Source organism: Felis catus, chromosome C1, assembly GCF_018350175.1.
Source record: "Felis catus isolate Fca126 chromosome C1, F.catus_Fca126_mat1.0, whole genome shotgun sequence".
Classification (NCBI taxonomy): domain Eukaryota; kingdom Metazoa; phylum Chordata; class Mammalia; order Carnivora; family Felidae; genus Felis; species Felis catus.
This window is the reverse complement of record NC_058375.1, coordinates 150,610,961-150,634,889: the sequence shown is the minus strand read 5'-3', so window position 1 is coordinate 150,634,889 and position 23,929 is coordinate 150,610,961. Positions and strand designations below refer to the sequence as shown.

General features: G+C 36.3%; 1 long non-coding RNA gene across 1 annotated transcript; it reads right to left on the bottom strand.

Moving 5' to 3' along the window:
* Positions 1-1,280: 1,280 nt before the first annotated feature.
* Positions 1,281-22,086, bottom strand: LOC123379393. The gene is made up of 3 exons (XR_006583778.1): positions 21,856-22,086; positions 19,117-19,191; positions 1,281-1,505 (listed from the first exon to the last, which is right to left on the bottom strand). It is a non-coding gene; the product is annotated as an uncharacterized LOC123379393 (long non-coding RNA).
* Between the last annotated feature and the right edge of the window lie 1,843 nt (positions 22,087-23,929).

The window sequence follows — 23,929 nt, the reverse complement described above, 5'->3', positions numbered from 1 at the left end:
TGTCTACAACCATGAGTTGTTTGTGTTTATGTCTTTACATTAGCTGCTTTTCAATTGTATTGAGAAAACCACTTTTGTTTTTCAATTATTTATTGGATTCTAAGAGAAACAGTTGTCAGAAGTAAGTTTACGGTGGCGAATGGCTGCCTCAGTAGGTGTAAAATCAATTTGTAATTTCTATTTAAGAAAAGGGATATGCCAACTACCCCCACTGTTCCTTTAGTTACTGATTTTTGGTAGTGATGATATACCTAATTCTGAAGGGAAAATTCTGTTTTTGAAAAACAAGGCAATGTACTTTATCATGAAGTCAAGCATACCATGAGCTATGTAGGCTGACATTTTCTAGGAAATAATTTTTTTTTCAACTTTCCTTCTTTATGTGTCTTAATTTTCTTCCTGAAATGACAGAATCATGTATTCATCCTACAAGTAAATCTATTTCGGAAGCAAAGTTCACAGTGGTGAGCCAACAACTGAACGTATTTAGTGTTAAGATGAAAAAATGACAAAAGACTTCAGAGAAAACTAAAGATCCAACTATGCAACTAGAGGTTATGCTACCATAGAGCCTATAATTTTAGGTTTTTTACCTTTAACATTTCTCTTGAGGTCAACCTCTGCATTTCAGAATCAATGACTAAAATAGCACAAGCAGGAACAGCAGGTAGATATGTTGTCTAATAGGGTTATACTGATGCCAACCTCATTTGAGGTAAAGGAACTATTGGTAATTGGCAAATAATCAAACAAGGCCACATGAGGCATTCAGGTTCTCGCTTAAACACATCAAACATTGCAATGAATTTGCCACGTGGACGATTTTGATTCAAGTAATAACTAGAGAAGGACAGTACTTGTAAACACTCAGAAAATAATTTAATTTTACCAAAGGCAAAGTATTAACGGCCTGCATTTGAAAACAAAACTGTTGGGTTGAAGTGTAGCCAACTAAGCAAAAACAAATTGTTGCGAGGGACGCCCATCAAGTGGGTGAGTTATTCTGGGTCTACCTGAAGGGGGACAAAGATGAGAGAAGCCATTTAAGAGCAGTTCTGCTTTCTGCCTCTTTTGTTCTTGCCAGGGTGCCCATTTTTAAAGTATTCAAACAAAGAACCACAGACCGCCAGTCACACCATAATACCAGCTTGTGTTTACATTTTCAGCTCTCCGGATCGTGATCCTATTCAGTGCACACAGAGCGAGAGCTCGTGTACACGCGCCCGTCCGCCATCAGGAGGACTGAAACTGTAAACACAAGCTGGTATTTTGGTGTGATCACGCTAATATGGCGGTTTGTGAGGTCGAGGGGTGGAAGGTGAATTATGGATCCAGAATTTCCTTGCTTTTGTCAGTTTAAGTCAGGCTGCTGACGCAGTCGCTGCTTTTCAAACTTGAATAACTCAGCTATTTTAAAGAAATGAGGACCTACCTTAAATAATTAGAGGGACTACACGGGAGAATTGTCTTCCCGGGAAAGGAGTGAAAGTTTCGTTCTTCAGAACCTACAAAGTTAGACCATGAAAGGCATGTTAACAGTCTAGTTCAGAACAGAACCATGTGTTGTTAATGTCAAAAAATGTTGGGTAAAATAACCCAATGTCTCTATAGGACTTCTCATTTCAAAGGAAAACCATTTAGGGGGCTTGTTTTACCATTAAAAGTCCATTTAACCAAGAAAATAGGGGGAAAATTATTTAATTGTTCGGTGCACTCTAAAGAGAAATGGACCAAGTTTGAGAAGTAACTCAGAATACTCTCCCCATTTTGCTGTTTAACAACAATTGATATTTGCCCTTTAGTTACAGGTAGGAAATATATCTTTAATGGAAGTTGTGCTAGATGAGATCTTCAAGAGTATCTGGATTTTGAAGTTTTATGGAAGTATCCTCACTCAGTACAAAAAAAATCTCAGAAATGGTATCTCAACTCATGCCAACAAGGTCAAGAAAAAGATCATTAGAAGTGGATTTATTAAAGCACAATTCCTATTGAAACATAGGCTAGCAAATAAATAGATAAAATTAGTTTTATAGCCTCATTTATACCTTCATGCAGATACTGGTAAATACAATACTTTCAGTCTGTTAACTTTTAAAAAATATAATCTTACTAAAATTATCGATGTTAGAAAAATAAATGGTGATTTCAGTATATGGGATACACTTATCTTGCTTTTTGGCTCTTTTGAGTGAAAGTTACACGAGGACTATTTATATTTCTAGTAAAGTAATTTAAATTTTCCATTCCTGCTGACAACACAGACATTTCTTTCAATGTGTATTCTTTAGATTTGTGTGAAAAATAGTTCTAAATAAAAATTGGTCATCAAACTGTGTGTGTTTGTTGTTCTATGTACAAAAATGGAAAACAGGAAGAACATTTTCTTCATATATTCAGTTATTTCCAATTCATCAGTACTCAGTATGAAACAAATCTCAAAGACACGAAGTTTTTCATCTTCAGGCAGAGAGGCCAATAATAATTGTGCATAATAATATAAATATAAATGTATATTTAGTTGTCCCACAGACAGCAATTATTCCTGTGACAGGACTGCAATTTCTTTTTTTTCTTCAACGTTTTTGTTTTGTTTTGTTTTTTTTAATTTATTTTTGGGACAGAGAGAGACAGAGCATGAACGGGGGAGGGGCAGAGAGAGAGGGAGACACAGAATCGGAAACAGGCTCCAGGCTCTGAGCCATCAGCCCAGAGCCGACGCGGGGCTCGAACTCACTGACCGCGAGATCGTGACCTGGCTGAAGTCGGACGCTTAACCGACTGCGCCACCCAGGCGCCCCGACAGGACTGCAATTTCTAGAGTAAAAAGTTCAGGCAGTCCTTTGGTCCATTATAATCTTAAAGCTGATTACAAATGTGGAATTATCAGCCCTCCATATGTTGAGATTTGTGGAGTCCCCTTCTCTTAGAAGCCTTCTCTCATTAATATAAGCAATTAACCACTTTGTCCCCTACATGTGACTGTATTCACAGGCAACAATATATTCAATGAATGCATATAAATATTATATAATAAGCAAACCTACAAATACATAACATGAGTAACTGAATATCCATATTAGCTAATTTTAAGTGAGCTCATTTCAAGCTTTTCTCGTCTCTCCTCCTAGACCATCAGCTATTTAAAAATTGAACTATATTTAAGTGAAAGTTGTAGCTCCCACTACATCATTATTAAGATCTGCTGGTCTTAGTAATGATGGTAGTACTGATTAAAAATGGAGGTGGTGAAAGATGAAAAAATAGAATGTAAGGAGAGGCCAAAATCCTGAACAACTTAAGACCTCAAAATTTTCTACATTTTGACCAAGCATTAATGCATCTTCTATTACTTGGTATGCAACAATGTCTTCATTTTCCATTGACCTTAGAAATACAACTCTTTTATTTTTTTATTATTTTTTTTAAATATGAAATTTATTGTCAAGTTGGTTTCCATACAACACCCAGTGCTCATCCCAAAAGGTGCCCTCCTCAATACCCATCATCCACCCTCCCCTCCCTCCCACCCCCCATCAACCCTCAGTTTGTTCTCAGTTTTTAAGAGTCTCTTATGCTTTGGCTCCCTCCCTCTCTAACCTCATTTTTTTTTTTTTTTTTTTTTAGAAATACAACTCTTTTAGAAGGAAGAGGGAAGCATATTTAAAGAATAAAGAAAATAATATAAATGATTAAAAACAAACAAAAAACGTTATTTCTTGCTGTATTTTTCTGCTTTAAAGTTTTACCTGCCTCTTTTTTCCTTGCAACACTATAATAGAAAAATTTATGAAACTAGTTTTGTTTTCTACTTGTTTAGTTACAAATCTTCCTTTCTTGGAGAAAATGGTGGCTACTTCTGGATTTGAAAAGAGCAGAAAGAGTTGACTGTCATTAGATTTTGTTTCATCTTATTAGATTAATGCTTTTTCACTTAGAAAGTACCAATATGTTTTAGGAACGGATTATTTTGTCATTAGTTCTACTGACCAGATCAGATTCTGTGGAGGATAATGAGGCAGGTGATGCCCAAATTTTCTTCTTAATCGTCTTATGTTATAAGTTAGCTCAAAATGGCATTAAATGAGACAATTGACAACCTCAGGCCTCAATCTTTAAAAATGTTCCTCTTTTTGGGGGCACCTGGGTGGCTCAGTAGGTTAAGAATCTGATTCTCGATTTCAGCTCAGGTCACATTCTTATGGTTTGTGGGATCAAGACCAAGGTTGGGCTCTGTGCTGACAGCGTGGAGACCGCCTGGGATTCTCTGTCTCCTTCTCTCTCGGCCCCTCCCCCACTCACTCACATGTGTGCTCTCCCTCTCTCAAAACAAACTTAAAAAATTGTTTTCCTCTTTTCAAGAATGACATCTGTTCAGATTAAGTTAGGCTTCAGAGGAAATAATGAAAGACATGGTTTAGATATTCAGTTTTGAAAAATGGAGATCAAAACCTGTAGGGAAATCTAAGTGAGAGTTTACATAGAGAAAGTAAGTTTAAACATTTGTAACATTTAAAAAATTTACCTTTTTTTGAAAGCAACTTCTCATACATGAGCATTTTCCTCCCTATTCATTATTTAAAATATATCTTGAGGCACTTAGGTCCCTCAGTCAGTTAAGTTCAACTCTTGATTTTAGCTCCGGTCACAATCTCAGGTCATGATCTCAGGATGGAGATTGAACCCTATGTTTGGCTCCATGCTGAGTGTGGAGTCTGCTTAAGATTGTCTCTCTTTCAGGGCGCCTGGGTGGCTTAGTCGGTTGAGTGTCTGACCTCGACTCAGGTAATGATCTCACGGTTTGTGAGTTCAAGCCCAGTGTCGGGCTCTGTGCTGACAGCTCGGAGCTCGGAGCTCGGAGCCTGGAGCCTGCTTCAGATTCTGTGTCTCCCTCTCTCTCTGACCCTCCCCCTTTCACGCTCTCTCTCTGTCTCCAAAATAAATAAACGTTAAAAACAAAATTAAAGAAAAAAAAGATTGTCTCCCTCTCTCACTAAATAAATAAAAATATTTCTCATATGATAACACAACAGGAAATAATTTTATAACCACATGTTAGATTGTATACAAGTATATGTAAAAGTAGAGAGTAAGAAGTGACAAGAGCTAAGTAGTGCTTTTCTACTTATTTTTATTTTTTTAAATTTATTTTTTTAATCTATCCATCTATCTATTTGAGAGAGAGAGCAAGAGCATGTGTGAGTGAGGGAGAGAGAGAGGGAGAGGGAGAGAGAGAGAGACAGAGAGAAGGAAGAAAGAATTTTAAGTGGGCTCCATGCTGAGTGTGGAGCCAGATGCAGGCCTTGACTTGGTCCTCGATCCCATGACCCTGGGATCATAACCTGAGCCAAATAAAGAGTCAGATACTCAGCTGACTGAGCCACCCAAGTACCCCTAAAAAGCTTTTTTTTAAATTAAACTCTACCCCCAACATGGGGTTCAAACTCAGGACCCCAAGATCAAAAGTCACATGTTCTACTGACTGAGCCAGCCAGGCACCCCTCTTTGGTTTACAAAGGCATAGAGAAGACATAGTCTCAACCATCAATAATGTCATGTGTGAGGTAGACAACTAGGCAATAGAACACACATTATCACAACAGAACATACATTAATAAATATTAATACCTAGTAGGATTAAAGCAATGTAACCTGTACTTAAAGAAAAACATTAACACCAGTCTGATATTATTCAATATAAGACAATCAGATAAAATGCTAACAGGATGTATCTACTGATTCAAAAGCATTTAAGAACTGTTCTGTCTTTAACTTTTGGTAGAAATGATCAGCTGAATCTCCCTGGAAATTTACCAAGAGGGACCAACATGCCAGGTTCTGGTGCTCTTAATACCATGTGTATGAATGGTATTCACCAGGTTAAATAGAAATTTGGTTTTTTGCCACTGAACAAAGAGATGGATATAATCTAAATGAGGCATTATCTAGGCATATCTTTATTTCCTTTTTTCTGTTTTTAAAGAGGTTTTGGCTTTTTGTAGCTTTGTAATGGGTAGAGTGTGTGAAGAGAGGAACGGCAGAAAAGACGGAGATGTGGAGAATAATTATAAATGTTTAAACTTATACTTTAACAATTATTTACCAGGGAAAAGTTTCTCTGCATAAAATAGTATTGTTTAAAAAACTCACAGGTTTATTTAATTATCTCATTCATAAATGCATGCTGTTGTTAAAAATTAAAACACAATACCAATACATTAGAGTATAAAAGCCCACGTCAGAACCTTCAAACACATGATTTTATCAGTGTACCTCTGTATTCTAAAGGTAAATAATATTAAAAGTGTTCTGGGGCGCCTGGGTGGCTCAGTCAGTTGAGCGTCTGGCTTCGGCTCAGGTCATGATCTCACAGTTTGTGAGTTCGAGCCCCGCGTCAGGCTCTGTGCTGACAGCTCAGAGCCTGGAGCCTGCTTCGGATTCTGTGTCTCCCTCTCTCTCTGCTCCTCCCATGCTTGTGCTCTGTCTGTCTCTCTCTCTCTCAAAAATAAATTTAAAAAAATGAACATTAAAAAAAATAAATAAAAAGTGTTGTGCCTATCATTTTAGAACATGTTCTCATTCATTTACATCACATAAATTATTTGGAGAGTTTTTTTTTTAACTCTCAACAATACATCTTGGAGATCTTTCCATGTACTAATGCATACACCTACCTCCTTCTGTCAAAACTGCTGTATAGTATTGATGTACCTCAATTTATTTAACTATCTGCCAATGATGAGCATTTAATTACTTTCAAATATTTCTGTTGAAAGCAATAATGCAGTAAGTGGCTTTGTATACCAACCTCTGTATGTTTGAGTACTTTATGGGATAGGTTTAAAAACTGGAATCACTGGGCCAAATGTGTATGTATTAAATTTTGATGAACACTACCAAATTGCCAACTACAAGGAATGAAAATGCCAGCTAACTACTTTTAAACTGTAGCTTTAAAAACAGCAAAGTTGTGTCCAAGTTCAAAGAACCTACCAAAGGGCCAGTTTGGATACCACCAAACTGAGAAACAGTATGGAGTGTGGTCATGCCTCAGGTGTTGTTTGGTGGTGGGACAGTCAGTCAGCTACAAGGCAGAATAAACACTATTCTCATCCTTAAGAGCATAGTCCTGATAGCAGAGTCTTAGGATGCAATTTTCCTTTTGTTTTACAAAAAAAAGGAATAAATGAATAAAAGACAAAATAATATAAAACTAAATTGATTTTAGGGGCACCTGGGTGGCTCAGTCGGGTAAGTGTCTGACTTCAGCTCAGGTCATGATCTCGTGGTTTGTGAGTTCAAGCCCTGTGTCGGGCTTTGTGCTGACAGCTCAGAGCTTGGAGCCTGTTTCAGATTCTGTGTCTCCCTCTCTCTCTGCCCCTCCGCTGCTCACTCTCTCCCTCTCAAAAATAAATAAACATTTAAAAAGTTATAAAAATAAATAAAAATAAATTGATTTTTGAAACTGAAGTAGACATCCTATCTATTTAATTTGCAACCTGTGCATATATGTGCATGCATTGGTGATTCCATCACCAAGACAGCAGGGCTATCACTTTTGATCACACTCTTCTCCAAATGGTTTGATCTCTCTAGACCCAATGCAAAGAAAACATTAAAGGATTTTCAAAACTAATGCAGACATCAATACGCTTTGACAGTCTATTAATAATACAAACATGAAATTATCAATAGTTGGAACAATGCAATTTAAAAAAGTGGAACCCGTGGGAAGCTTTCAAGCAACAAAGGCTATTTAACCACATAATGATGAGTAAGGCATCAAAAAGTGAGAATAGGCCTTCACTTGGTTCAAAAGGCAATCAGGGCTAATCATATTAGCAGTTTAAAAAGAATATTTATAAAAAAATTGGGCAGAATTAACTGACCTATTTATAATATGCAAATGCACTGCTTTCTTACACAAAGTTTCCTCCACTGAGCTGAGATCTGGGAATAAACTAATGTGTTTTCCATACACACACACACACACACACACACACACACACACACACACACTTCTCAGAACCATTGGCAGGTGATTAAATAAAAACAAAATCACCGTACCTCATTCTTGCTTTCTACAAAAACACATTTCTTGTGACTAGATCTAAATTAATTGACAGGTTTGCATTATATTTTTGAAGGCTGACATTTACTCTTTCTTAAAAATTCTCATCACACACACACACACACACACACACGAAACAGCCAGTGCCTCATAAGACTGAAAGCAAAGGATGTCTCAGCTCCTCCCAATTGCCCTTTTACTGAGAATTTCTTGGTTTTTATGTTACAGACCCCTTTTTAAATGCATTAAAGATGCCCTCTTTGAGAAATCAGTTTACAGCACTAACAAATAACATTTAAAAGGGCATTTTAGTTCTAAAACCTGGGTCTTTGGAGGACAACCTGAAATATCTGACTCTAAAATTAAGCCTTAAAGTATCACTTAAAAATACAGTTTAAACTCTGAACTTCTGTTATAATCAAGAATAAATGGGTATAGTTTTGGCAACATTTTGTTGGATGCATGTGAATAATAGCCTAAAATGATCCACAGAGCATAACTAACCAAATGCATTTCTAATATATCTATTGCTATTTATTAGGAAGAAATAAGAGTCAATTAGGCAACTATGCTATTTTGTTTCATGTTCAAAATACATATAAATATGTCAATACATTGCTATGATTAAACTACACAATAAATATTTGAGTTAATTTATTAATGAATAATACAGATTAATGTGTTACACATCTTGAGACAAACTTATAGGCTAACACTGTTGGAAGGGTTCATCTGGTCTGTCACTGACCTTCAAATGACAGTTTTAGCCAACTGATAATTGTCTATTCTCTTAGTTAAAAAACAATTCTCTTTCTACATATAGAAATTTGATTTCTATATTTACTTATCTCTAGTGTTTCCGTGACCTAACAATCAATGCTTCCTTATAAACGTCACATCAGGGGTGCCTGGCTGGCTCAGTCCGTGGAGCATGAGACTCTTGATCTCAAGTTCAAGCCCCATGTTGGGTTTAGAGGTTACTTAGAAATAAAATCTTTAAAAAAACAAAAAAAGTCACATCAAACTGTTTTAATGAAAATTTCTGTTCTTATTTAGACAAAGAGGTCTCTTGCTCAGTATCTTTTCTCTGAAAATAAATTCTACATTTGAATACTAGTCAAGTCACACCTTATCCTTTTACAACTAAATAATACAAATTCCTTTAGCTTTCCCCCAATTGAGGACCTAAATTAGATCTCTTTAGCTATTTTCCTGTTCTTTGAACTCGCATCAATTTCTTCACATCCTTTAAAAATGTGATCCTAAACTGGGAGTGATTTTCAAGCAAATTAACATATGTATGATACAGAGGAGAAACTGTCCCTTGTCTGTTTAAGAATATTTAGGAAATCATAAAAATTATGTTTGTGTTCTCCCATATCATTGACCATTTGTACTTTGTAGATTGTACTTTGTAGATCTTAAAGTCTTTTTCTTCTGTCCTTTTGCCCTGACACTGATTACAATCCTATATTGCACTGAATAATTATGAATGTGCCTTGTATTTTTTCTTTTGAGCATAGTTTTAAAAAATATGATTATTATCCTAAATTGAATTATAGTTTATTTTTTTCAAGATACCAAGCACCTCAACTGATTTAATATCATTTGAAAACTAGTGCAGTATTGTTTTGACTTTTTTGAATACACAGAAAAAAACATTGATTATTATGGGTCTTACAAGTAATCCCTCAATCCCTTTTTGGTAAGGCCTTGAAACAACTTGCTCATCATTCTAAAAGTAGCATGACTGAGAAGATTTTTTTTTCAGCTATTAATGAGATGAACATATGTGATGGAATCAAAAGTTTGTTTATTTACCTGGAAAAAAACGGTATAGTTAGAAAAATGATGTGAAGAAAGAGTGATGGGGTAGGAGCTAATCTGCCCTTTCACATATTAAAGTAGGTTGTAAATCTGTCGTATATGGTAAGGAAGCAGATACACATTTATTGAATTACTAGATGCCAGGTGTTTTACATTTATTATTTATATTATTGAATATTTACAATTATATTTAATCATTAAAAACCTGAGGCTTTAAAAATATAACTGGTTCAGTGAGGTAGATCGTATTATTTGTTTATAAGTTTTCATCGTTTTAACATGCTTTTCCTGGCTAGGCGATATACTTTCCTTTGCCATTCACCTAGGGCATGGCCAGAGCAACGGAATGTGGATGGAAAAGAGAATGTGCTGAGTTGAGATTTAGGAAGTATGGCCAAAATGTTGCCAGCCCTCTTGAATTCCTGCCACTTATTGTAAGAAAAGTATGTTTTAAGGAGCTATTGTTACTGAAAACAAAAGAGGCCTGTGGAACATTCATAAGCCTGACCTGGAGCCTAGAGTTAAGTCCATTTATATCTAGCAGAACCCAGCAATGTCACAGTTGACCCAGATACCCATGAGAAAGAAAAAGAATAAAAAAGGTTTGTTGCTGTAATCCCCTGAGATTTGGGGAGTCTTTGTTACACAGCACTATTGCTGTAAACCCTGAACAATATTCTCAGAATCTCACTAATACAGATCATGCTAATACAGATAAATGAAATAGAAGATAAAAATAAAATCTGGAACTAGATTACAACATATCTAAGAACTTAGGGAAAATTATGGATTGCTCAAAAATGGTGTGGTAACATTAATGGTGTGGAAAAAATATGGTTAGATCTCTATTTTGTGTTAGAAAAGAAAATCTAGATAAGTTAAAGATATAAATGCAAAATAAGAAAACATAAATATAGTTAGCATAAAACATATGAGAATCTTTTCTTAGTAATCTTGTCATAGAGAATGTCTAAGAATGATGCCAAAGATATTAAATTAAGTGATAATTTGCAAATCTGATCACATAAAAATTTGTATGGTAAATGACACAAACAAGGTAAGAAGACCAAAGATACACTGCAATATATGGATATAACAAACAAAGGATTAACATTCTTAATCCTTAAAGAGCCATTTTCAGGTCAATAACAACAAGATATATAATCCAGAAGAAAAACTGGAAAGGATAGAATAGCTAACTCACAAATATGGAAATAACAATAGACCATAAACATGCAAAAACACAAAAAACCTTGGTAATCAAGTTCTGGAAATTAAAAAAACAGTGAAATACCATTTGTCACCTGTCAGATTACAGATTTAAGAAATAATGTCAACGCTCAATACTGGAAAGGTTTGAGAGAAAAGTCACTATGGAGTTTTGGGGGGCCAGTTTGATTGTATGTATACAAAGTCTTAAAATTATTCAAACTTGTTGCTCCAGCATTTGCATTTCTTAAGGAAAGTATGTATCAAATGTGAAAAGATGTTTTAGAATATTCATTGTAAAATACTGGAAAGTACCTAAAAGAACTTGGAAGGCTGATCAAATTGTGAAACATCATAAAAATAAACATTTTAATGGTAGCCATTAAGAATTATGAAGATCTGCATTTATGAAAATTAAAAGACAGTACTGATTACACACTAAAAGAAAAAGAAAGCCATTAAACAGTATGCATAGTATGGTCTCATTTTATAAATATGTGAAATACAGGGGAATTTGGGTAGTTCAGTTGGATTTCAGCTCACGTCATCATCTCACAGTTATGAGATCAAGCCCTGCATTGGGCCTCCTTGAGATTCTGTCCCTCCCCCTCTCTCTACCTCTCCCCTGCTCATACTCTGTCTCAAAATAAATAAATAAACTAACTAACTAAATAAGTAACAAAAGAATTAATTCTTGAAGAATAGGCAAAATACTATTAACAGTATTTTTTTTTTCTGAATGATAGGGTTGTGGTTGAACTTCATATAAGGAAGTCCTTTTTTTTCTATAATATTTGAATGCTTTTTACAATGAGAATATTGCATATTTATAGTCAGGAATAAGAGCAATAAAACACTTTCCTTTTTGAAAAGAACATTTAAAATAGCAGTATCTTCTACTACAAATATGGAAACAAGTCCACAGGATTCAAAATAGGTCATATCTATTATTTCTTCCTTGTCTAGGTCCTCATAAATTATTCATGGAAATCCTGTCTATACTAATAATTATTTTTGTTCATTACTCCTTTGCATTTCAAAAAATGACAGGTATTGTCTTCTACAGTCATTTATATTTCAGAATATTCCTCATAATTGCTACTTTCTTAAGACATATTTACATGATTCCAAAAAGAAGCATATAAATAAAAACAATTACATTGGGTAAAATTAGAGTATTTTTCTACATAAGCCAATAATTTTAGCCTGAACTTAAATTGACCAACTTGAGCTGACCAATTATTTTAGGATTATTGTTGAAGTTAAAGTCAAGAAAACTAAAAAATCAATTTTTTAAAGGAAAAAAAAACAACTAGGAAATAGTCTTCAATGAGACAAATTAACTTTACAAACAATAGCAGTTATGCAATATATATATTTATGATGTTGTATGCCTTTATATTTCTGTATATCAATATATAGATATAGATATATAATTCACATATTTATAGATAGTTAAAATCTAGGTATAAAAAACTGCACAGCTTGTGTAAGACCCATCTGAGAACAATTAAAAATCTTTATTAGGAACACAAAAATTTTTATAAACTGTTCCCATACGGGAAAATTACAGTATTATATAAAGGTGTCCCAATTCATTTTTAAATTGAATCCAATTCTCTTTAGAATTTCAGGTGAGTTTTTAAATCCAATCTGCCTAAAAGGCTACTTTATAGTAAAAAGAAGTCCCTCTTCCCCACAATGTCCATTCCCACTCTCCAAAGGTAACCGTTGTTAACAATTTTTCTTCTTTATTCCTTCAGTAAGTTTTCATGTGTCTATAAGGCACATGCTCACATATACAGGGGCATGCACACACACTTCTAGCTTTTTTTCTGACTTTTTTAATTATAGGAGAGATAATATCATACATACTGTTCTACGACTTGGTTTTTCCACTTAATATATCTTGGGCATTTTTCCATAGCAAAACATATGTTCTCAAGTGAATTTTTTAACTTGATAAAGTAATTCTGAAACATACAAAGAATAAGTACTCAAGAATGACAAAGATGACTTTGGGGGGAAAAAAACTACTAAAGAGAGATTTGCAACATCGGATGTAAGAATGTATAATTAATATATCGTGATTAAAGTGGAAGAATAGAGAAATCAGAGGGGCAGAAGTTAATCACAGGAGTGAACTCTGGAATGTAAAGTCTTTTGGCTTGATTCAAAAGTCTTTTTACATCAATAGGAAAGAAGTATAGCATTCAATAAATATTCAGGGACAATTGCTGAACAACTGGAAAGAAAAGATCAAATCCTCACCTCACATGATAAGCTGAAATAAACTGCAGATTGCTTAAAACATTAAATGCATGAAATGAAAACAAAAAATAAAAATAAACCAAAGTTGTCAAATATGTAGGAGGAAATATAAGTGAATATCTGATCTTCATAAAAAGTATTTTTTAAATGTATAAGCAGGGGTAGAAGTTTTAATGAAAACATTTGAGAAACTGGTCATTTAAAAATGAAAATGTTGGCGTGCCTGGCTGGCTCGGTCGGTGGAGCATGTGACTCTCGATCTCTGGGTCATGAGTTTGAGCCCCATGTTACGTGTAGAGTTCACTTAAAAAAATTTTTAAAAATGAGAAAGTCAAGACAAAATATCATATTACCTTGGAAAAATACTCTATAATGTATGGCACAGTGTTACTATCACTATTATATAAAAAATGTCATAAATTAATTAAAAAATAAAAACATCTCAATAGAAAAAATGGATGATGTAGAGAAAAAAGGAAGCCACTCTGAAACAACATAAGTGGCAAATAAACATATGAAATACATTAAAATTTTTAAGCCAAAATAACAACTAGAAGAACAGAATTGTTTTTTAAACATCAGAGTAGATTAAAACCTGGTAACATTTAGTGTTGGTGTAGAATGGACAAATGAACACCTTCATATCCTTCCATTTTGAAAGACACTTTGTCCTTACATATTAAAGCTTATAAAGAAATTTTCTGAGCTGAAATTCCCCTTTTGGGAATTTGTATGGAGGATATCATTATAGATGTATGCAAATTTTGTCTACAGAGATGTTCATCTTAGTGTTGTTTATAATGTAGGAAAATTAGATACCACCAGATAGTGTTAAAGGATTTGTTAAACTATGGTGTACTATATAGTCATCCAAAATAATGTTTATGACAAACATTTAATGACATGAGGAAATATTTGTGATATATTCTAAATGAAAAGGGTAGCTCACAAATAAGATGCCATGTATTCTAATTATTTTTTTAAGTGTTTTTTTTTTTTTTGAGAGAGAGAGAGAGTGTGAGCAGGGGAGGGGCAGAGAGAGGGAGACCAAGGATCCAAAGAGGGTTCCGAACCGACAGCAAAGAGCCCTATGTGGGGCTCAAACTCACAAACTGTGAGATCATGACTGAGCTGAAGTCAGATGCTCAACCAACTGACCCACCCAGGCACCCTTCTAATTATTTTTAGTATGTATTAGTACACAGAAAAATGTGCTGTAACAATATACATTAAAACATTAACAGTGACTGGGTGCCTGGGTGGCTCAGTCGGTTAAGTGCCCAACTCTTGATTTCAACTCAGGTCATGATCTCATGGTTGTGGAATCCAGCCCCATGTGGGGATCTGTGCTAATAGCACGGAAACTGCTTGGGGTTTTCTCTCTCCCTCTCCTTCTGCTACTCCCCTGCACGTGCTCTCTCCCTCTGAAAATAAATAAATATTTAAAAAAAATACAAAAAAATATTAACAGTGACTATCTCTAACTGGTTGGACTATGGGTGATGTTTATTATATTATTATTTATTTAATTATTATGTATTATATATAATATATATAATATATTATTATATATTATTTCCATAATTTTAAAGAACATTTATTAACTTTATAATTAGCAATAATGTTATAAAAATAAAATACTTTAAACAAATTTTATGATACAGACATTGAAATTTACGTTTTTTTCTCAAGTGACTTGTTGCTTTGGGTCACTTTGTTTAAGCATAAGCCCAGGTCAGCTTGTTGGCATTTTATTGAAAAAACATATCAAGTAAATCATGAGAATAACATTAAAGGTTGATTTTGCAAAAAAATCGTGATCTTTGTTAGACAAAATCACAGTTTATATACGTTATATTTTTATTTTTAAGTGAAACAAACAACTATCATAATTAAAAGAATTCAATTAGCATTATATGCCTTTAAATAAAGATTAAATGGCTTCTCCCTAAATTTTGTTATGTAATCTAACCTCATTTTTTAATTAATGGGAACACAAAAAAGCATAATTTTAAAATTTGATACTCAGCAACAGATCTTTTTTTTTTTTACATTTTTTTAAAATTTATTTTTGAGAGACAGAGAGAGAGAGAGAGCATGTGCACAAGTGGGGGAGGGGCAGAGAGAGAGAGAGAGAGAGAGAGAGAGAGAGAGACACAGAATCTGAAGCAGGCTGTAGGCTCTGAGCTGTCAGCACAGAGCCCCAAGCAGGGCTTAAACTCACAAACCATGAGATCATGACCTGAGCTGAAGTCAAAGCCTTAACCGACGGAGCCACCCAGGGGCCCCCAGATCATTTTTTTAATAAAAAATTTGTAAATATTTTTCCATATACTTTCCCTAGGGAACAAATCATACCACAGAATATGGCAAAATAAACTCTAGGGAAAATTCTTCATTTCTTCTTTCTGGAATATGCTAATTTGTTGATTTGGTGATAAATATATGTATACATATTGTATTAAAAATAAAATTAGGGGCCCTGCTGGATTTCACCTCAAGTCATGATCTCATGGTTTATGAGTTGGAGCCCTGCATTGGGCTCTGCGCTGGGGTTCTGTGCTCAGAGCACAGAGCAGGCTTGGGGTTTTCTGTCTTCCATTCTCTCTGCCCCTCCCCTGCGTGCACGCACACTCTCTCTCTCAAAAATAACATTTGAAAAGAAAAAAAATTAATGTAAACTTAATATTAAAATTGTGAAGCACAAAGCAGCTAGTTAAAACTACCCATTCTTGCTCATGTATCCTTTCATTTGCTATTTAAATTCATAGAACACACTTTGCACACTCCTCAAATGGTTAATTAATACAAACCTTTAAAAGACTCCCAAGTAGCAAATATTACACATAGTATTATTTTAGGATCTGATTTTAGGTCTGACTAATTCGGCCAGCAGTATGATAAGCAGCAACCTGAATGACATAGAGGGGTAAGCTCCAAGCACAGCCTGAATGAGAAGTGCAACTCTTTTTCCATGAGCCAGATGCCTTTTTAATTTATCTGTGCAGTTTCCATCTGAAACCAGGTGCTATTCCCAAAGGAGAAAATACTGCCCTCCAGTGGTCTTCCCTGGAGAAATAGAAATAGTTTCAGGTACCATGACTGCAGCACTTCTATAAAACATTGTGTATGTATCTAGTCTCATTTCTGGCTATATTTCTTAAGCTGAAGCCTATGTCTACAACTGAGCATAAGGACAAAACCTCTGAAGTAAATTCTAGTTTACAAGTAGCGACTCCAGTTAAATAGTCCTGTTAGATGGGGGGAATGATTATGGCTGTCTGACCCCCAAAGCTGACCATTCATTTGACAGTCACAATTGGATTATGTTAGCCACCTATGCTTCTCACTTCCCAGATAAGGAAAAAGAGATTTCATCTCTATGTTTCCCTTGTTGGCCAATTTTTTAGCTAAAAGACATTTAAAATTGTACAGCAGGCAGAACCCCAGGGGACTGAACAGTGTTCCAACATCCTTAAAGGCTTCCCATCACTTGAAAAACCAAATTCTTCCTCCTGTTTCTTAAACTAACCAAAGTAGGCAAAAGCAATTTTAAAAAGTCTTTGTGTCTAGCATTGGAAGTTTCTCATATTTCACACCATTATATAAATGTCACTCTAACCTATATGTATCACAAATGCTACGCTAAATTAGGGCCAAATTTGCAACCTAGTTTAACTGGGTTTCCTCTTTTTGCAAATGCAGTTTTTGTGTCTGCATTTAGCAATGCATACAAAACTGTCCGTGTAGCTAACTGCTTCGAATTGCTAAATTTGAAGATGGATGTGTAGATCGCCTGAGTCTTTATGCCTGTGCCAAAGCAATCCTGTTTCTAGTCATATAGAGTCTTCCTAATCAAATGGACCTCAATTACACTGCTAAATTTTTGGACTACTTTATTGAGTCTTTTGGATTTAGAAAAGCAAAAATGGAATTTTAAAAGGAGAGAGGTGGTATCCTAACCTCCCATGTGTCTATCCTTCAGACACCAGAATGTTAGTACCTTGCATAAGAGCAAGCGCTAGAGTCCCACAGCCCTAGGGGCTCATCCGTTACCAGCTCTGTGACTTAAACTTAGCCTCATTTTCTTCATCAGTGGATAAAGTTAATAATGACCATCACAATCACCATCACTGCTTAGACTATTAAATCAATGGGCAAGTAAATGTCCTAGAGGCATGATTTTCTAAAATTATTACTCTTGTACCATTTTAAGTAAAGTCCCCTCATTCAGTTTAATATATAGAAGCTGTCCTGAGTCCTCCCAAAAACTTCTCCAAAACAAATGCCCTGTGCTAAGATAAAATATATTAATGTCATACGGCTCAAATATAGCATCTTTATATGAATAAAGTTTTTCTTCGTTTCAATCCCACAGAAGATGGTATCTATTATATTTTCACCTGGATTCACAAAGCACTTCAGAATTTTAAAATTGACAAACATAAGAATTATAATTATGATGAAAGTGGTAGAGGATTTAGACATAGTTGGGTACGCTGGCCTGAATCGTGAAGTCTTTGGTCTTGAGAGTATACACGTGTTCTGGCTATTTACTCGACTCAGAAAATATACACTTCAGAAAGAAATATTGCCTCCTTTAGGAGATTAACGTGCTCCCCTTTCAGATGAAGAAAACCCTACAAACACATTTTAATAAGACACATTGTTTCCCCTGATCACTAGCTGTGGTAATGAGTTTTTACTGAGCCATGGTCCCACATCTTCACCTGCTCCCACTGTGGAAGCCGACAGCATTCCAAGACATAGTTTCTCTCTAGATATATTAATCCAGTGTTGTCTTCACTGTCCATGACATCTCACCAATCACCTCATTATGATGCTTTGTGTCATATGACACAGAATCTTTCATGAATCAAAACGGTTCTTATAACACCACAAACTGTTTATGACTTAAAACAGTAGGATATCCTGAATTGAGACTAAAACAATGATTTGATAAATATGCTATATTAGAAATTTTTGAGACGAATTTTTTAAATAAACTTCCATTTAAAGATGGAGCAAAGTAAGTACAGCTAAATATTCCAATAGTGTATATGTGTTACAATGAACCCCTATGTAAACATTATCTATGCATCAATAAATGCCAAGAAAATAAACTATGTTATAAGTGTTATAGCTAATCTAAGTTAATCTCAAAATCTGACAATGAAACATATAAACTTGTGACTTTCTGAATTTTGAAAAATGCATCATATTTATAACAGCATCAAAATAATCTAAAGTCAGAACACCTTCCTTGGATATAATTATATTATTATAATTCTCTACCTTGACAGATGACAATTTTAGAAAAAACCTAAATAGAACTTCTAGTATATGCACTAAAATAAAATGTTAACAGATAGACAACTCACCATAGTATAAGTAACACATTCAAATTTAGTAATTTATTTTCCAGGTGGAAACCAGGCTTCTTGGAAGACTTCAAACTATGCCAAATGGTCTGATTTTACCATAGAGGTAGGCACTAAAGGACTAAATTTACTTCTGTGTAATTTTTGTTAACTACATTTTGCATGCAAATGTCTATACAACCATGTTAATGAAGTTATAGAGAAGGAAAGTTGGTGTTCCCATTTTTCTGTTTTATTCAAAAGCAACTTTTCAGTTGACTCACTATGTCATTTTAAATCACTTTTCATTCAGTCATAAGAAAACAGAAAAGCCTAACAATGCATTCAAATTGGATCACAAGTCAAGAAAAATAATACCTTGCTTATGAACAGAATACAGGCTTGACAGTTTTTCTCCTATACCTCAAATCTTCAACACATAGGATACCCCTACTGGAATCAGACAAAAAAAAGTTCAGTTAATCATAAATATTTAGAAAGTACAATCTACTGGTCCAGAGTCAATCACTAATGGAAAAAAATTTTGTCCTTATTAGGAGCTCAAAATTTTTTGAACTTAACATGGGATTGGATGCTTAATAGATAGCTATCAAAAATTTTCTTTTCCAAGAAATATGAACAAATACATTTAAATTGTATGTGGGTGAATTTTCTATTAAAATTTTGATCTTCAAGCTTCAAAGCCCATGTTGGCAATGAAAGTACTGCTTTCAAGTGGGATGTTAATCCCAAATTTACCTCAGATTATAACAGCGGTTTCCCTATGGGTGTAGGAAAACGAATATTTTTAAAATAAAGGCACACTTGATTTGCAATAAAACTGAAAGTAATAACGTCAGAAGTGTTGGTGATAAAAGGAGAAAAAGGCAGAGGTAACGGTCACAACTCTGTATCGATGGTCTATGTTACAGCCAGGACCAATACAATCTCACCCCAAAACATCCAGAAAAATAAAGCAAAATAAAACCTCTTTCACTTTCACACATTGAAGGCAATCAGGATCCTCACCCAAATTTCAAACTCCTGGAACTTGGAAATATCTGTAAAAACCCCAACACCAAGGTTTCTGAAACCTGCCACATCCCAGAAGTAGGCAGCTCTTCAACCATGGAGATATGACTATTAAGAATTCACAGATTATCTGAAACATTTGCTAATCACCCCACCCCCCTAGGCTAGAGGGAGAGGAAGACTCCAAGCATTGGTGAAGGCCTGCTATGAAAATGCCAGGCCCTTCTTAGGGCCTCAGGTTGTCCACCTAAGTCCAGCCATAGCTATTACATGACCTTATCAGAGAAAACAGTGTATTCATGTGTGTGAGAACTGGGGTGGGGCCAGGATGTCAAGACATTTAACAAATTCATATGATTTTTTTTCTTTCATCATTTGAGCGCGTTGTGTTTATACACGCTGGGCAACGTAAATCATAAATCTTGCTAGATTTCTGCTACTGTTACTTGAAGCCTACAAACGGCATTCCTGTCAATGGGAGGAAGAGACAGACAGAAATCAAGACAGAGACAGGCAGCACCCCCAGGATGTGAAGCTTGTTCCCACTGCAAGCTGTAGTGGAAGGAGATGATGACATCCAGAACAAAATGTTTTTGCCCCGAGCATGCTAGAGCTCTTGCTTTGTGATCTCTGTGTATAAGAAAGAATGATCAATGGAGAGGACTTAATTTCCCCCCTTTTCTGGAATCAAACTATAAGGGCTTTTTAGTTATTTTTAAACTTCTTCCTGTAGAGTCCATTGCTGTGTTCCATGAAACAGACAAAACTCAGCAAGACAACAAAGACTTGATCTGCAGGAGAGAAGGTAATAAAGAGCAAGTCCTCTCCAGAGGGTAATTAATCCTTAGTCATTCATCCTAGAAGTCCCAGTTACAGTGGAGGTTAATGTTCAGGTAGCTTCTTTCTATTTTCTTTAAAATTTTTTTAAACATTTTTTTTTTTTACAGAATGTTATACTATTAATTGCCAATTTGCATATGTGTGCAGCTGCTGTTTTGGCTCTGAACTCAATCCGATAAGCTTGCTGGAGGTATCGCAGAGCACTTGGCAGCTTTCCTATTTGAAAAGAAAGCCTCTCCCCACTACAGAACAGCTGATCGTCTATCAGCCATAGACCCTGATGGCGTGAATTACAATTACACTACTTTTCACACTAAATCTGGGTGATAGCTACTTGGAAAGAAGTTTCATCATTTTTTACCACAAACTGGAAAAAGAATTACATGGTCATGCTGTGCTTTTAAAGGCAGTTTGGTTCACTTTTGTCTATTTAACACCTAATTCCAAGAAGTCCATAGGCATCCAGAGATCTGAATGGCGCGTAATGAATTCACTGTTTAGATTGAAGATTTTTAAAATCTACCTCAAATTACATTTATTAACAAGGCGACCAGGAAGTGTTAAAGTTGTTAGACGCTTCATTTATTAAATAATTTGTGGGTATTTTCAGTTGTCATATCTAGAGTCATGGGGTTTGCTTATTTTTTTTAATTAGCAATCCAAAACAATGCTACTGCAATTTAACAATTCATCACGTAATCTTGGGCTCTTCAGTTCAGCTGTTAATGTTAGATAATTCAGATTGTTATTTTGATCTGTTTATAAATGATTTAGGTTGCATTGTGCTGGGAGGCGAACTGCAGCCGCCGAGGCAGAAGATCTTCCTCGTCTTTACTGGGGTGCGCAGGACGGCTGAGGGCACTTCCCAAAATGCATTTGGGGAGCTTCGGGTCTGGCAGGAGGGAACACGTGACGGGGGCGAGGGCCACTAATCATGCCTTGATTTATTATGAGTCCTTGGTTTTACTTCGTTATTGATTTACACTTCCTGTCTGCTTGGAACACTGAGGAAGGCCCTCGTCGCCAAAGTGCGTCTTCATAGAATCCTACACCTCTCGCAGCTTTTCTGGGACATTAGAAAGTCCCTTCCTTCCTCTTCTTGCAAGAACCCACCAATCATGAGAAAAACGTTATGAGGCCCCTAAACACCCCTCTTCTCCACACGCTCCCCTCCCGCCTTGACATTTTTATCCATTTGCTTAAAAAACAGCAACAAAACAAAACAAGAACAAGAGGTAAACCCACCTCAAGCAGCAGAAGTGGAACACACCCATCCTGACGTAGTTCACCTAAGAGGAAAATAGATTGTTTTCCTTTTTTAGTCGCTAGCTTTATTAGATTTCTCACTCTCACAGATTATCCGAAGACTACCCATTGATTGATCGCCCGTTGAGCTGCATTTGGTGTAAAGAAAAAACTCACAGCTTTATTGGCTCCCAGGAGACAAAACAAACAGAACAAGATATTCATATTAATGCAAACAATGCAACAAATGAGGAGGAGAACCGCCCGGCTGGAGCGAGGCGCCGAGCGGCGCGGCCGGGCGGGGAAGGGCCTGGGCGCGTCCCGCCCCGGAGCCGGGCTCCCCGGCCGCCCCGACCCCGGGCCCGCAGCGGCCGGCCCCCCGCGCCGCTCCCGGGCCTCCCCGACCCCGGGCCCAGCGACGGGCCTCCAGGCCTCGCGGGCCCTCGCGGGCCCTGGCGGCTATGCAGGCCTCCAGTGCAGGCCTCGGGGAAGGGCCTGCCTAGGCCCTCCACCCTTCGCAGTGCTGGGCTGCAGGGATCGAAAAGCCCTCCCGGCCCCTTCCTTTCCCTCTCGGTCCGCTCCGACGAGGGCCCTGGCCCAGAGCTTCCGGCTCTGGGTCAGCGGCGAGAGTGGAGCCCTCCACGGTGCCTCCGGACCCACCTGACCCACCTGGAGGGAGAGGCTAGAAAGGCGCCTGCGGCCTCTGGGAGGGAGGAAGCTACCTGACACGGATTCTCTCTCTTGGAGAAGCTCACAGGATCATGGGGGAGGCTTTATAAACACATTTAAACACAACACAAAACACTGTATAATCGAAAACGAGGGGAGCAGTATGTACAACAAATGCTGAGAGAGATTTAAGAGGCACTGAGATTTTCCTTGAGGAGTGAGAAAGGAAGACCTTTCCAATCACAAAAAAAGGGGTAATTGCCTCAAACCTAATCACCCACCTCCAAATCCGCAAAAAGCAAAAAAAAAAAACAAAAACAAAAAACAAAAACAAAAAAAACCAAAACCAAAAAAAAAAACAAACAAAAAAAAACCAAGAGGAAAATCTGTTAAGTAAGACCTGATTTCACATTTTTATATTCAATGAAATATTAAAAATAGGATTCCCAGATATTGCATAGGGCATACTTACAGTAAAAAATTATTTGTTGTTTATCTGAAATTTAATTGGGCATCCTGTATTTTTGTTTGCCAAGTCTGGCAATACTAACTGAACCACCCCCCCCCACCTTTTTTTGGAAGAAATCATACAAGAAGCAAGGCTCATTCTCTGATGTATATATTAATCAGAATATTTCAGACTTTTCAATAGGACTTTGCCTTTCAGAGGAAATGAGTTACTTTCACAGGATACTTTTCCAAGCACATTGTAGGGTGGAGGAAGAAGAAATGATGAAAACACTTGGAAATGTTCTTATATTTTAGAGGAAGTGGCAGTGTCATTGACTTGAACAGAAAATGGGCCAGGGTTCCTTCACTGAGATTGGGTCCTTTCCAGGCCAGTACAGGGTAACCATAGCATGTCTGAAGGTAGAGTGTCAGTTACAGTGGTGTTCCCATGTCAGGATTATATACGTTTTCTAATCTCTTACTATAGAGCCACACTACTCTTTGATATTTATTTTACTTTGAAAGAGACAAAGTTGGGACTTGAAAACATTAAAGGTGGAAGGGAAGAGCAAAATCTGCTTTGAAATTTATCAAGTGGTCTAAACCAATAAAACAGATCTCATCCAGGCCATACAGATGCTGAAAGAAAAGACTTTCAGAATGCCAGTGGTAAAACCTCAGGAGAAACTAAACAGTGAGTCTTTGCATATTGGAATGTGTGTGTGTGTGTGTGTGTGTGTGTGAGAGAGAGAGAGAGAGAGAGAGAGAGAGAGAGAGAGAGAGAAACCAAAAGCTGAACGGTAGAAGCCTGCTGGTTGAGTTTCTCCCTCAGTTCTGGTTAGTGAGAGCTTTTTCAAGGGAGCTTTATCACCCTCACTGATACTTTGGATTCCCAGGGAGCGTGCCTTCCTTTTAAGCCAATTGCTTGAAGTTGTCTGAATACACCCACACAGGA